The following is a 15,900-nucleotide window of genomic DNA, read 5'->3' as shown; positions in this document are numbered from 1 at the left end:
AGCAGTTAGTAAAATGCAGGGCCCAGGGAATCATTTAGAAAGGAAAGAGCCTGAGAAGTCCAGTGCTGCTCAGACATACTGTCATTTTCCACACATGCTGCGTGACCACAGAAGTGCAGCAAAAGCCCTGTCAGCTTCCCAAAGCTTCCCGCTTCGCACTCGAGGAGTAAATGCAATGAAATGTAAATTAATAACAGTGCCAGAGTTACAGAGATATCTGTGAGTTGGCTCTTTTTATTCTTTTTTTTTTTTTTTTTTTTGTAAATCATTCTAAAATTTCAATCCTTAATTGAGGAAACTTCGTGGTGCAGAACACTGCCAAGGCACAGTGAAATCACTGATGAAGACCTGCATTGAGCCTCTGGTCTGGTCATGGTCATGGTCATGGTCATGGTCATGGTCATGGATTTAGAGTAGCACTTCCCAAATCGTTTTGTTCACTGTCTCAAGCTCAAGATGCTCTCTCCACAGGTTCCCTTCAAAATAGGCTTTGGGGGGAAGTTTGAAAACTGCTACCTCTCCTTCTTGAATTATCTCAGGGCACACTAGCACATTAAAAGGCTCTGAGAATCCTTGAACAACAGGAACTTGCTTAATCCACTTTCTCAACATTATTTGACCATGGGACTCTTGGGGTGGAGGGACTTCTTATTACATTTGGACACAGTATACTATAGAGGATAGTTTGGAAAATGTGGCTCTATAAAGCATGATGATATTTTAGCATGACACGACAGGGTAGGTTCCAAAATAACTAAACATTTTTTGGTTTCATTTCTTATGATAGTCTTCTTGATGGAGCAAAACCTATGTACATTTTCATGAATTCCTAATGTTGGAGGCACAAAATGGACCCTGTTACACAACTGATTCCATCTTTACCACTTCATTAGCAATATCAAAGAAATGATAGGCAAGGGAGGAGCTCTGAGGGGCTGCCGACAAAGGCCTGCCATGCTTGGACAAGTACTCCTTTATAATCGAGGTGGTTATGATGTGATAGGTTCCTCAAATAAGAAACCATGAAAGATTACAAGGCAACATTCATGACCTTTATGCTGTTGTAAGGCAAACAGGATTGGGATATTTAGTAAAAATAGCTTATATCTATTTAGCACTTTCGAGGTGCCCCAAACTCTTATTACATTATATGTAGTATTTCATCTGTCCGTAAGTGGAAAAATGCAAATTAGATTCTAATTTTCCCCCATTTTACAAATAAGGCAATCCAGGAACTGAGAGGTCACACAGCTAGTGAATACCACAATGGAAAAAAGATAATGCGGGACTAGTTGGAACATGGTTATGGATTTGAATTTGCAAGCATTTTAAATCCTAAAGAAATTTCTCTATTTTAGTTTAAGAATCTTCTGTTCTTTCTGGAAGACATCATCTGATTCTGTCATTGTTTTATCAGAGTGAAACATTTTTACTATCAGCTGAGATAATTTCCCAGCTATGTTTTATTGTAATTTTTTTAATTTGTATTTTTCAATAATGGAAACACTGGAATCCTTCATGCTTTCACATGTATTTCCTTCATTCACATGCTCAGATTCATACCAGACTGCATAACTTACCAAGGCAATGGAGAGGTACTGTCTATTCTATAATTACCTGTGTGGTTCATGACCTGCCAGTAAAGTACAAAAATATAAATATTTTCAGCCCATGGAAAGTGCTTGCAAGTTTTTAAATACATGTTCCAAACAAAATCTGTCATTGGTTCATTTGCTTCAATAAGCGTAATTTTCACATACAAAACAAAGGCCCTATTCATCAGCACATAGACACAAGAACAGATCCATTTGTCATCTTTATCATTTAGCTTTAGATCAATTGATTATTGGCAGGCTATCTCTGGTGTGAACAATATAAACAGAAATATTCATCTCTAGAAGAAACTCAGCACTCAGTCTCATTTCATGCACAAAGAGACCTTGCCCTTGTATTTCACTGAGCTGAAAGCAGCTTTTATTGATTTCACGTTGGACTGAATTTGTTACACTTTCTACAGCAATGGCAGAAACACTATTTGGTGATATTATGAACTTAAAAGTGAAACTTAGATTTTAAAACAGAAAGGATGAAAATTAGAAAATGCTATAAATTTCTGGGAAGTCTGATAATTGCATTAATTTCAACAAAGTTCTTTTTTTTCTTAGATCTTTTACAAAAAGGGAAAGAGGATTAAACATTTATTTCATTACCTGATAAATGTCTAATAAACATCAACAAGTAAACCCATCCATCTTCATTCGTGTGTGCCATATATATATATATATATATATATATATATATATATATATAGGCACTTCCAAGTCTGGATACATCAAAATTTGCAATATATATATAATGCAGGTAAAAGGAATATTTGTATGCATTTACTGTGATGTTCATATGATCCAAAATAATTACACTCCAATGTAGTCCAAGTCACTAAATATCCCCAAGAGAAAGCAAACTAAATCTCTGGTAACTAGGACACATTATTTGTGTTGGGGCTTTTTCAGACATGTCTAGAAATGTCTGACACACACATCCTTAACATGGACTATATTTGAGAGCTTTCTCTTCAGTTAAACACTGTATGAACAGCTGAGAAAATTCTGGACTTGAATTAAAACTGTACCCCTGTTTTAAACCTGTAAAACTGAACACTGAAATATGCTTCCCACTTTGAGAGGCAAGAAACTCCCTCTTACTAGCTTTCACATTACTTTTACATAAAGTCTTTCATACCACAAATCTCTGGACAAATTCATAAGCAAGTCTGAACCACACGTGTGTAAATGTACATAAAATTATTATTATAATGACATTTGAAGTTCAGGTAGGCTGTTGCCAAGCCTTTACTTCTTCAGGTCCTTAAAAGTGAATAAACTTCATAATAAAATTTCTGTGCCATTCCATGTAAGTTTCCTTGGAATAAATGAAAAAAAAAATAGAGTGCATGGTACATAAATAAGTAGAAGAAATCAGAACAGCTTGAAAGCATGTATAGTGTCTTGCTTTTCCAATGTGATTATTTCCTCGATAAAAAGTAGCAAATGTTGTATACAAGTGCCTCTGCCCGTGGTTCAAAATTGAGCCCCACACACTACACTGGCTTAACTATTAGGCATCTAAATGGAGCATGCGAAAAAGCCATAGTGCGTGCAATGCCTGGATGGCCGAGGTGTCTTTCTCTTTTACTTGGAGCTGCTGAATGCAAAGAGAGTCAACAGGGATTTATTGACCTCCCACAGAGTGGAAAACCGTGTATTACCAAAGGGTTTGAGGTACATTTTTGAAGAAAAAGAAAAGAGCTGGCTCTTTAGCTATCAGCATGGAGGGTTCTAAGCTAGTGCTACCAAGATGTGAAGATGATCGTTAGGTAGCAGCTTCCACACAAGTGCTCCTCCACTGTTACCCGAATTATCCTCAGAAGTCATAAATGCCAAATGTTGTTGTGCCATTGTGATATATAAAAAGAAATTTATATTTGGTCTTTGTCCTCAGTTCCTGGCAAAGAGCTTTAAAACCCTTGGAATTTCACAAGTGGTAACAGTGAGAGGAGTATCTTTTGCTCATCATAGCAAGCCCTTGCAACCACCAGGGAGTTTATGTTAATGAGGTGATTTTTGGAAAGTCTTTAAGGACTAGGTGGGGCTGGCTGCCAGAGGAGCCAACCACAGGATTCCAGCCCTGTTCTGAACTGGAAGGGAGAAGGGCTGGAAACTGGAGTTCAATCACGTGGTCAGTAATTTAATCAATTGTGTATTTGTAATGGGACCTCCAAACAAACCTTCAACAATAGGGTTTGGAGCACGTCCAGGCTGGCGAAAACACCAAAGTGCTGGGGCAGTGACCACTTGGAAGCTCTGCACCCTCACCCACATACTTGTGCTATACATTTCCTCCATTGGGCTGTTCGTGAGTTGCATCCTTTTTAATAGGCCAGTGATCATAACTGTTTTCCCGAGTTCTTTGAACTATTCTATCAAATTGTCAATCCCAAGGAGGGGGCTGTATGAATCTGTGAATCTCCTAATTAATCACTTGTCAGTCAGAAGTATGGAAGACCCAGAATAGCCCTTGGTGTCTGAAGTGAGGGACAAGCTTGTGGGACTAAAACCTTAACCTATGGGGTCTGTGCTAACTCTAGATGGTTGGTGTCAGAGTTGAATTAAGTTGCAAGACCTCCATTGGCATCCACAGAGAATCAGAGAACAGCCTGGTGTGGAAAACCTACTATTTGGTGACAAAAGTGCTGTGTAGCTAAAAACTAGACTTTAAGAACTAAAGAGTATTACAAGGTCAACTAATTATTTATCTACTTTTACCTTACTTTACTCAAAGGACACCTTGTTGAAAGCATTGTCATAAAACTTCCCTAAATGAAAAATAAAATAATGTTCAGAAATTCCCCTATAGTCCATTTTTAATCGATTCCCTTACTTTCCATTTTAAATGATCCCAAGATTTCCTTTATCATTTCCTGTCTTCTCAGTCTGCTTTCTAGGAATAGACATCTTCCAATACGGAGTAATCCCTGTTGGAGAAGAGGTTCACTAAAATAAACTTTAAATCCACAAATTAGTAAAATAAGCTAGGAAAAACTCCAAGGATATATGTGTTATAGTCCTGGATCAACCACCTGATGTACCTTGAGTTACTCTGACATGAGTTTTGGGGAAGATCATCACCAATCTGCTAAGACTGTTCTGATAATTACATTAAATAATGCAATTTTGTGGCCAGGTTCACCCATCATTTTCTTGAAAATGAAAGTTTAATCATACTATATTGGCTTATTATATTACACATAATTTTACTTACAAACATTGCATTGCCATGAAAGAACTTTTACATTGTCCTGACTGAAGAATAAATTCCTATGAGAGGTGTGTATAGGGTTAGCCTGAAATCAAAGCTGCCCGAGTTAGAATTTTAACAAAAACTCAGATAATACATAGGACCATGGACAAATCATGTAAACTCTATATGCCTCGGTTTCCTCATCTAAAAAAGACAGAAATTATATTTAATTGGGTTGCTGTGACAATTAAATTAGTGGATCATGTTAAGCACTTAGAAGAATTGCCGGCATAGTAAACATTATATAAGAATTGGCTAGGATTGTGAGAGCTTAAAGCAGTCAATTTGTAAAAACTTTCAATTCTAGGACCAGTACACTGTTCTGGTCCTAAGATATGTTTTGAAAACAAGATGATAAGCTAATTAAATTTAATTGATCCCAGGCTTGAATTTTTAAGCTTGTTACAAAGCAATAATTCTTCCCCCCCCATAATGATTATCTTTCTCTGAACTGTCAGAAACAAGCTTATAACAATTCTAATACTAGCAGAAATTAAAACTGCACCACTAGTTTAACAATATAGGTGACCATTAAAGTGCACTGCAATTTTATGGTGAAGGTTGCCCAAGGAAAAGGGGAACAGACACAATCAGAAATGAGCAGGACAAAGAGAAGATAGAAGGAAATAGTGTATTTCATAAAATAATCATAACACCTATAAATAATTTTTTAATCCTATATTTGGTTCCCTCCCTTTTCTAATTTCTAGCTGTTTCCAGTGGAGACTTCTTTATAATAGTCATTGCAGAGTTTTCTTTGAGTGTTTTCTCTTTCTCTCTCCCTTCCTTCCCTTTGCTTCCCATCCTTTCCCCCTCCCTCCCCTCTTCCTTCCTCTCTTCCATATAATAGCTGCCTTGTGCCACACTCCAGTAGGTATTGGAGCTACAGCAGTCAATCAAACACAAACCTGTCTGCAAGATACTCACATTTCTAAGTGGAAGAGATTGGCACACAAGCAGATCATCACAGTCAATGCAATTAGTACACAGATAATCACAGATGGAAGCAAAAAATGTGGAAAGAGTAGAGTGAGGAGGGTTGGAAAGAGAGGTAAGGCAAGTTTTCTGAATGAGGAATTGATCAAGTTGAGCCTTCAAGAATTAGTAGAAAATGACTTGTGGGCACAGAAGAAAAGGAATCAGCATGGTAGATGATCCACACAGAAGGGAAACCTGAAAAAGGCAAGGAGCCATGTGACCTGGGTAGGAAACTGAAAATCAGGTCTATGTTGTTGGACTATCTATACTGTGTGAATGTGTACAAGATTTTATGTAACATGTACTGTCCTTTAAAATTTCCCACACAATATAATATAGAAGTAGGATCTTTATCTAGTCTTCTTGACCATGTACATTTTTCAGAAACACACTAGGTCATATTTCTGATTAAAAAACCTACTAGATAAACAATAAAGACCTAACTTGTGCCAGACTGTTCTGGGCACTAGATATGGGAGTAAACGGGACAGGATTGATGGAGCATATAACCTAGAAGGGGAGAGGGAAAATAAATAGATACAATTCAAATTGTATCTATTTTGTATTTTAAAATAATGAACTTCTTCTAATTTAAACTATCAAGGGGAATTCATGAATTCGCTTAATATTTATCAGGGTCTAAGTTCCTACCTAAGCTTAGTGGTAAGTTTTACTGTTCAGATTTAGTTCAGCTATTCATTCAATCCACCCGTATTCATTGAGCACTTATTATGGTACAGAATATTCAATTAATTAAGCTGCTTGGACTAGATCCACAAACAAATGGGCAAAGAAAAACTTTGAATTCCTTTTTTTCCTCCTTTCGTTCCTCTGACAGTAGCAGCAGAAAAACAATCTTTGATTCCTGTCTCATCATAAAGATTTCATGAATCTAGAAATGTGCGTGAGTATCAGGAAAATAATTGATTAGAAAGCAAGAACGGCAGCAGTTGGGTCATATTCATGATTATTTCTCTTAATAAAATCTACCGGTATTGCATTTTTTTAATGCTTCATTTAAACTATCTAAATAATAATAAAAAAATACATCAATGTGTCTATGTAAACACTTACAGCCCAGTGGCATTTTTAAAGAAATACATAATTCCAACATGGGATCCTTAATGGACACAGAAGTCATGAAACCACAATAAGAAATGTAATGCCAACCACAAGTTATCTAATATTTCAGAGATAACAACATCCTGTAATGTTGTACAATAATTTTAAGGCAGATTGAACATAGTTGCGCAATTATCATAGGGGGAAAAAAAGTCTGCACATTTTTGCGATTTTTCTTTTTTGACACATTAATTGCTCCTCCATACACAAGGAGAACAAAAGCAGCAGCATGCCATATTTATTCAATGAAGGGTGAGCCACAGGGGTTGGGGAACATTTTTTCTCCAACACTAGCCAAATTATCTCAGTGCCCAACTTGTAAGAGGCTGCAATAATACTCGATCATTTCAGAGTGCTGGTAGGGTTATGCATCATTTTAACAGCACGATGGCAGATTGTGATCATCTTCATGTTATAGGAATCTAGGGATAAGTGGCAGGCATGGTGAGTCATTTTCATACATCCTCATTCTGCATGGAAACCTTAAAGAGATAGTCAGAAATTGTTCTCTTCTGGCATGCCATGCTCATTAACTCCAAGAGTAAGGAGGCTTGTGTATACCTGAAGGGTCACTGGCGAAATAATCAAGCCTTTTGGTATTCATTTTAAAGAACAACCCAAGGGAGACCGTATAGTCATTCAATTGATAATGTGTTATCTAGTAAAAATAGGTTTCAGAACAAGGAAACTGAAATAAAATGGATAGGAAGCTCCATCAGGGCAGGAGTAATGTCAGTTGCCTTTAGGGATTTGTAATATTTAGCACCTGGCATGGTACTAGAAACATGTAGGTGTTTAGTAAATATTGTTTACTGGATGGATGAATGAACAAACGGATATATTATAAATGTTCAGTGTGTATGTTAGTGTTAGCTTTGCTCATGGAAACTATTCTCTTTAAGTCTGAGAAGTTGGCTATTTGGCCACTAAAATACATCTTAAAAAGAATTTTTTTTTTACTTGTCATCATAATATATTTGTATGCACTGAACAGCTACTGCTTAACCACTTGAATAAAAAAGATATTCAGCATGTTTATGCCAATTCAACTGCCATCAACATCCGAATACCCACAAAAAATCATCATCAGAGATAATCAGTTCTTTTGGTAAAGGCACAAAGCAGTTTGGAAAAACTTAATTGAAAACTGGACACAACTGGATGATGATTGATGATGAATGCAATGGTGATGAATTAATTTATTTCTTAATGAGCAGGCTCAGCTCCTTCATTTCCTCTAAGAGATTAGCATATTTAAATACAATATGTTATGTTTCCCCTATAAGATCTAATCTTTTAAGCACTAAAGTACTATGCGTAGTTCAAAGACTGTTTTAATAAAAAAGAAAGGGATAAAAATAATGCCGTGTACAAGGAGAGCTGTGGAGGCACATGTTTTAGGAAAAGGTGTGTCTGTAAATAGGTTCTATATTTGAAATACAGATGTTAGATTAGGTTCTGTCAAGCAACTAAATCCAAACATTCAAACTAAAATGATGTATTACTGAAAAGGGGTTCCTCCATTCCCTCTAATGCCACAAACATACCATCTAGCGTCCTAAAAACAATACTCTATATTTTATATTAAATGATGAGCATTCTATTTTTCTGTTTATCTCTTCATTGTGTCTTTTTTTTTTTAACTTTAATTTCTTTTAGGTTTAATTAGTTTCCTTTCTTTTCAGTGTTCTGTGGAGGCATCTTAAAAGCAGAGATGAGGGATTTGATTTAAAATCGGTGTGACACAAAAGTTAGTGAAGGATATCAGAGAATAAAGGAGTCACTTCACTGGAATGGCATTTGAGTCCATTTTCAGGCTTGAGGCAGTCTAGCTGTACTTGGCTGATATTTATTTCTCTATCATCTGCTTTGGTAAATATAGATTTGGGTTGGATTGTTCCCTTATTCAATTATAAGCACTTTACAGAGAGAGCCCAAGTCTTCCATTTCATTTCCACGCCCCACAGTACATGGTAAACTATGTCCATGTTACACTCAGAAGACAGGCCATGCCCAAACTTAAAAACCAAGTCTGCATTACACAGAAGCCACAGAAACTAAAGTTATCAAGAGATCTCCCAAGTCTGGACAGAAAAGAATATTGAAATAGAACTTTCCCCACGGATCTCATCAACTCACTTGGGGCACCAAGGGATCACCTGAGGCGATGTGAATTAACTCTTAGTTAATGGAATTTTTGACCAACCAGAACTCCTGTTGCCTTACCATTCAAGATAGCAAAGCTTTCATTGTAATAGTGGCATTCATAACAAGACAAGTTAGCCCATATTGTCAGCTCCATAAATAATTGGGTCCCAGAAGGACTGGCAGAGAGCTTTGGTGATATATAGCTACCAAGCACACTGACAAATTGTGATCAGGCTGCCTTTGTTCGAAAAGCAGCCCGTCTCAATATAAACTCAGAATGGCAGGGGAATTGTGCAGCATAAAGCAGTCCGATAAATGAAGCTCCCATCTGTCACAGGGAGTTCCACCCCAGGACAGAGGTCACTGGATAATAATAATAATGATGAGAGCAATAATGTGAATAATGACATCATCATAATAATAGGTGAACGAGCTGTAAAGAGTACAAGGGGTGCCTATTGTCAACTCAGTGGCACTGAAGGGGAACTTTGACTGTCTTCCCAGAAGATGGGCAAATCAAATTCAAATGGCTATTGTTCTCAACAGGGGCAGAATCAGTCATAGGATTTTCAGTGCCATTGGCATCCTGTGACACAAGGCAGCTGGGTGACAGAAAGAATCTGTCAAAAATCACTAGTGTGCTTGACCCAGTACTGGGAGGTGCAGTGAGAAAATGCCCTGGTTCATAGTAATACTAACAAAATAAGAATGTCTTAAACCCCCTATGTGCATTAATACTTATGCCTTAAACCCCCTATGGACATTAATATTCTCTAACTATCCAGTGCACTGAAGGAACAATAAAAGACTAGCCATTTCTATTGACTGATAACTTCACCTGGTAGAACCTGTGGAATTTTTCATTCCTTCTCCATTTTGTTCTCAAAAGTGAGGGGGTGAATTAAATTTGTGAAACACCTGCTACATATACCCTCTTGTTTTACATAATCTATGGAGTTGGCAGTATTGACCCATTTTAGGGGTGAGAAACTGGGAGAATTAATAACTTTCCCAAGGATATGTGATAGCAACTGGCCAAGTTAGAATTCACATCCAGATCCAACTCCCTCCAAAGTTCATACTCTGTAGTAAGTAGGCTGGATAATGGTCTCCTGAAAATGTACATTGTCTGAATCGCCCGCACTGTGAATATGCTACATGATAAAAGGACCTTGCAGATATAATTAAGGATCACAAAATAGAGAGAATACCATGGATTATCCCGGTGGGCTCATTATCACAGGAGTCCTTTTAAGAGAGAGGCAGAGGGTGATTCTTGGAAGAGGCAAAATTGTGGCAGAAGCATGGGTGAGAGTGAGGCGGCAAGAGGCAAAGAATGCCCATATCACTTAGAAGTTGAAGAACCAAGGAAGAGATTCTCCCTTGGAAACTCCAGAAGGAAAGAGCCCTGGTGACACGTCAGTTTTGTTTTTTGTTTGTTTTGTTTTTATATTTATTTATTTATTTAGAGAGAGAACAAACAGGAGAAGGACATAGAAAGAGGGACACAGAATCACAAGTAGGGTCCCCGCTGTCAGCAATGAGCCCTAGGCAGGGCTCAAACCCACCAACTGTGAGATGATGACCTGAGGTGAAATCAAGAGCCTGACAGGTAACCGAGCCAGTCAGGCGCCCCCCGCTGGTGACACTTTGAATTGAATTCCCTAAAGACTCTTTGGGCTTCTAACCTCCAGAAATGAAACAGAATTCATTTGTGTTATTTAAATCCACTAAGCTTGTGAAGATTTGTTATAGCAGCAGGAGAAAAGGAATACCCCAAGTAGCAATGCCTTTTTAATAAATGACTGGGCAAATGGACTGCTCTTGCATTAAGACACACAAGTCATCTCTATCTTTTTTCTTTTTTTGAAAAGTTTATTTATTTTGAGAGACAGTGAATGAGTGGGGGAGAGGCAGAGAGAGAGAATCCCAAGCAGACTCTTTATTGTATAGACCAACAAGGGTTGAACTCACCAACCATGAGATGATGACCTGAGCTGAAGTCTGACGCTTAACTGACTGAGCCACCCAGGCACCCCCATCTTCAGTTAACTAATAGCATATAGCTGGGTGGGTGGGCCACTAATAAGCTATTTCCTCACAAAAGTAGAGGGAAAGAGATGAGGTCCTAATGGATCCCGTTGATTTCTTGGTCTATGGAATCTGAGTCACCCTCCTGGGAGTGTCAGCAGTTTCGTAAATCATGGACAGCACATAACTCTAATGAATGGAGGAGAGAAATAAAAATAAATAAATAAATAAATAAATAAATAAATAAATAAATAACTTCAGAGAAAGGAAACTTTCTAGACTTGCCCTTTTTTAGACTAAGCTTGTTGTACTTTGTAACTCAAAGAAAATGAGGAAGGGCGAGAACAAAGCACCTGGGGTTCCTGAGTAGTTTACCTAATTAAAGTTATCAGACAGCTGGAATGTGCACGCCATGTTTCTGAATCTCCTGCCACCTACAGCATGGAGCTTTAGCCCTCAGACTCATGTTTGTAGCAAAAGTACACTCCACGCTAGTGACGAAGTTTAGACGGCTCCCGCAAGCCCACACACAAATGCCAGCCACTGCCACCGCCAGTGTAGTCACTGTCATTTAAATATTTTTTTTCCAAATTAAAAATATTTAATGAGATGTTTACGTCACACCCATTTGGGGAAACTAAGCTTTTATTTTAAGTATGAATAATACAGCTGCGTGGGTTTTAAAAATCTCCTAATTTCAATGTGAATACAGCACAGCTGCCTTGATGAGTGATCACAGAAGGGTGGCGGTGCCATTGGTTCAAAGTTGGAATATGTAATGACGTCTTATCATCAATGGCTCCTTTTTTAAAAATAAACGCTAATCTGCCAGCACTGCATTGGTCCACAAAGGTGTCGGTCAACTGTGGCTCATATATAAGCCAGGCAAAGCAAAGCATGTGCGAAATGTGAAGTGTTGAATATATATGTGGATATATTTGGTTCTTTTAAAAGCACAGTGGTCATCCTTCCTCATATGGCTTTGTAAGAATCGGCTTCGTTAGCATCAGCTGCACAAGTTACTCTTGCATGATGTAAAGCTCCCATCATCTGACATTTTGTTCTAAAAACTATTTTCAAAATGTCAGCAAGTCTCCAGACTTCAACTCACTGGTTAAGGCCTACTCAAAATCTGCTACTAGCAACCACTTCGTGGTCGGTGTGGGTTTTTTTTTCCCCCCTCAGTGAATATTCATACAGGAAAGAGTTCACTGTTAAGACACCAAATGAAGTGAATTTTTTTTTCCTTCCTTTTAATCCCACAACATATAAGATACTGATTTCTAGCTCCAGAAAATATTCACAAAGGCAAATCAGACTGAATGAAATTATAACGGAGGAGATAAAATATGGGCATTCCGACAAATGGCAGTAAAGCATATAAAAACCATTAATGATTTCCCACTACTGCTAATTTTGAATTCTAGGTAAAAGCAAACACAATTAGGAAAATCCATAAATTGTGTTTCTGTTTGCACGTTATTGCCAAGCAAATCATTTTAGAGCCATTGTCTCAATTACCCACATCCATGTCATATCTGAGCCTCATCATATTCATCAGGAAATAAAAGTTCATTCAATGCCTATAAGCACCACAGGACTATACTAATTTGGATTTCCCTAATTCACAATTTGAGGCTAGTTGATACAGATAACAAAGTTTACAATGACAGCAAGCAAACTGATAAAATGGACCATGCTTAAAGGAATAAGTTTCTGGGCTTCTGCCTCTTACACTTGAAATCACACATTGCTGCAGTGTGGGCCACTTAGATTTGCTAGCTTAAAAGTACGGAGAAGAGTTAAGAACAGGACACTCAGAAAGTGTCAGGACATTAAGTAAAATCGAGCAAAAGGTCCTCAGAATGGTGGGTGACTAGTCCTAATGACTTGAACGCAACACACACAGAAAAGGAGGAAGGGCCATTTTCATAGCATAACAGTGAGGGTACACATAGATAGGGCTAGGTGTCTGGGCAGGAGTGACAGCTTAATGAGCAAGGGGGCAAGAGTCCTCCCCCAAAAAGGTCCTACCAAGCTTAGAATGCATGGAAAAAAATCTTTTAGAAACACGTGTATCTATACACCCACAGCAACATTCTCACACGGTTTTCAGTGCTTTTATACTAAGTCTGCTCATGGAGTTCAAATGTGCTAATATATAAGGAACTGTAGGCAGTGTTAACATTGCTTCATTTTTTCCCCCCAGTTTGCCACTTCATGAAGATATTTTAACTACTTGTCATTGATCATGATTACACACAAGTGAGTACTCCTCATTAAAAACCTGGCACTAATACACAAATAATTATTGACACAATTAAGCTTTGACACCGTGCCCGTCAAATTCCTTTTGTCCTCACTATGCATCAGTCCCACACTATTCTTTTTTAAAAAGAAGAAAATTATCTGTTTTAATCAGAGCTAAACTCTCTCAAGTTTGTTCACAGTATAAATATAAGGAAATGCTGAATTACTAAAAATAGCCAGTGCTCTATCCAGTATATTATTAGCATTCATAAAGGGGAAATGAAAAAGCAATGTTCAGACAATGAAGGACAGACATCTAACACAATAAAAAAGAATAATTCAGTATGAGAGTCCCCAAATAAGAGAAGTCTGTCATTGCCAATGACTGCAAAGGCAGTGTGGTGATGGTTATTTAAACAGGCTATATGACTATATGAACGTATAACCGAATATATTATCCACAACCTGTTTAATTTAATTTCCCAACTTCTTAAAGTTGACAGAGTTACATGTTTGCTAATATAGTCAGTGCATAATTACTCTGGTCAGTATGAATATTTAACAAGTGTTGCAAAAGAATGATAACCATTCTTCTTTCTAAAATAAAAAAAAAATGGTGAAAAAATTGTAAAGCCCTACACAATCATTCCCATCAAGAAACATAATACCATCTCCTCTCTTCCAAATATTGTTTAGGCCACATCTGCTTCGAGAGAGCTTGAAATATTATCATAGAAATGTTTGGATAATTAGCAATTAATTTCCGTTGACTGATATACAATAAAAATAGAGCTGTGTATGCATGAAGCAAATCGCAGCGTGTGGTTTCCCTTCCCTCCTGATCACATTTCCACATGGGAAGAATCTGGTAGATACAAATTCTAAAGCCAGTCTGAGTCAACCGAATGGAAAAAATCTACCAACTACATTACACTGAAACTGAAGGAGGCAGAAAACAAAATAGATGTTCCGATATAAATATGGAAGAGGGTACTGCTGCCAAGCTCTACACCCCAGTCCTGCCCTGATGCACTCTGCAATCCACCTGGTTTTAATGGCAGGCAGAGAATAAAGCTTGAACGCTGATTTAAGTGTTTGTCTTTATTCTGCATTAAGCCATTGATAACAAGCATTTTAAAAGAATCCCTATTGCCCATATGTATACTGATCCCATCTGGTGTCACTCTGCCCTTCAGTCACCTGATACCTAAAGAATCAGAGGGCGCCTGGCTGACAAATCAGAAGGCAGAGCCAGAGACACTCACTGTGATTTACAAGCGCCCAACAGCAGTTCTGTCAGCACGCATACCACATACCGCAAGCTATGTAAGATTCCATAAAAAGGGATTTTTTTTTTATTACAAAGCTCCTTAATATTCTCCAATTAATACTATCTGGCATTTATGTCTCAGGCAAAATCTGAGTATTTATTAATATGAAATATTTAGTGCCAGCTTCTAAGAACATACAACTACCTGAGGTAACCATGGTGGTGAGGAGCAAGTATTAGCTATGGAGTGAAGACGGCAAATAAAGAACGAATTAAGAGTAATCAGATATTGTGCAAAGTAGTGTGTGTCAAATGTCAAAGCAGCATTGGAATTAGCATTGTATTCAATTTAGAATTTTGCCACTTTTTAGCTGAGAAACTTGGGGCAAGCCATTCAACCTTTATGAAAATAAATCTCATCACCTGCGAAAAAGAGTGAAATCCTTTTTATGATGTTAGTGTGGTAATGAAATGTAAAAATGTATGTTAAAGTGACAAGCATCTTTCTTTCTAACCAATAATAAAGCTGTGCAGAACCAAGTGTCATGAAAGCAATTAATGGCATTTCCGAGATCATTACAATCTCTGGTTTTGACTTTTCAGTCTTATTTACATTTCTCTCATCCTGAATCTTTTTTTTTTTCATATCTGTATCTTCTGTTGTGTACGTTCAATATGTCAGTTTCATGAAATCTTTTATAGTTTATGTAAAGGATAGACAAATTGTACATAAAGAATTACATTGGGCATTGTAATAAAGTTCTCTGTATGACAAAATAATTTACTAACATTAGCTGGTGATTGACTTCACTCAGGGAAAAGTGTTTCTCATATAAAACTATATATGTCAGAAAGCCTCCTAAAATTTATTTTACCAAGATCATTACAGATAAATAAAGAAGAGCTTATGTCCAGAAGTTTATGAATTTGTTTGAAGTTCAGTGCTTTATGTCCTAAACTCTTTTTGACATTTGGTTATACACCCAAGATGCAAATCTATATAGCATACAATTTGAAGGTTTACAGATCACAGAAAAATAGATTTTCCTTCTTTCAAAACAACTACCATATAGGAAAACTATTTTAATTCTTATTGTCTTCCTCTTTGTATCGGCTGTGGAAATGTTGACACTTAAAGGTAGATCACATAAAGCAGAAGTGATAAAAGGAAAATAGATGTGCACAATAGATCACAGCAACTTGGCCATACAAGTACAGTCATAGATGAAAAAACTGAGGCT

At 37.3% G+C, this 15,900-nt stretch overlaps 1 protein-coding gene across 9 annotated transcripts in view; it reads right to left on the bottom strand.

Annotated features, from left to right (window-relative positions):
• TENM2 (teneurin transmembrane protein 2) overlaps positions 1-15,900 on the bottom strand; it is a 1,291,685-nt gene that overhangs the window by 1,061,366 nt on the left and 214,419 nt on the right. The gene's annotated exons all lie outside the window — the stretch shown is intronic.

This window comes from Panthera onca, chromosome A1, assembly GCF_046562875.1.
Source record: "Panthera onca isolate mPanOnc1 chromosome A1, mPanOnc1 haplotype 2, whole genome shotgun sequence".
In the NCBI taxonomy this organism is placed as follows: domain Eukaryota; kingdom Metazoa; phylum Chordata; class Mammalia; order Carnivora; family Felidae; genus Panthera; species Panthera onca.
Note: the sequence above shows the minus strand (reverse complement) of the source record. Positions and strands in the feature narration are given on the sequence as shown.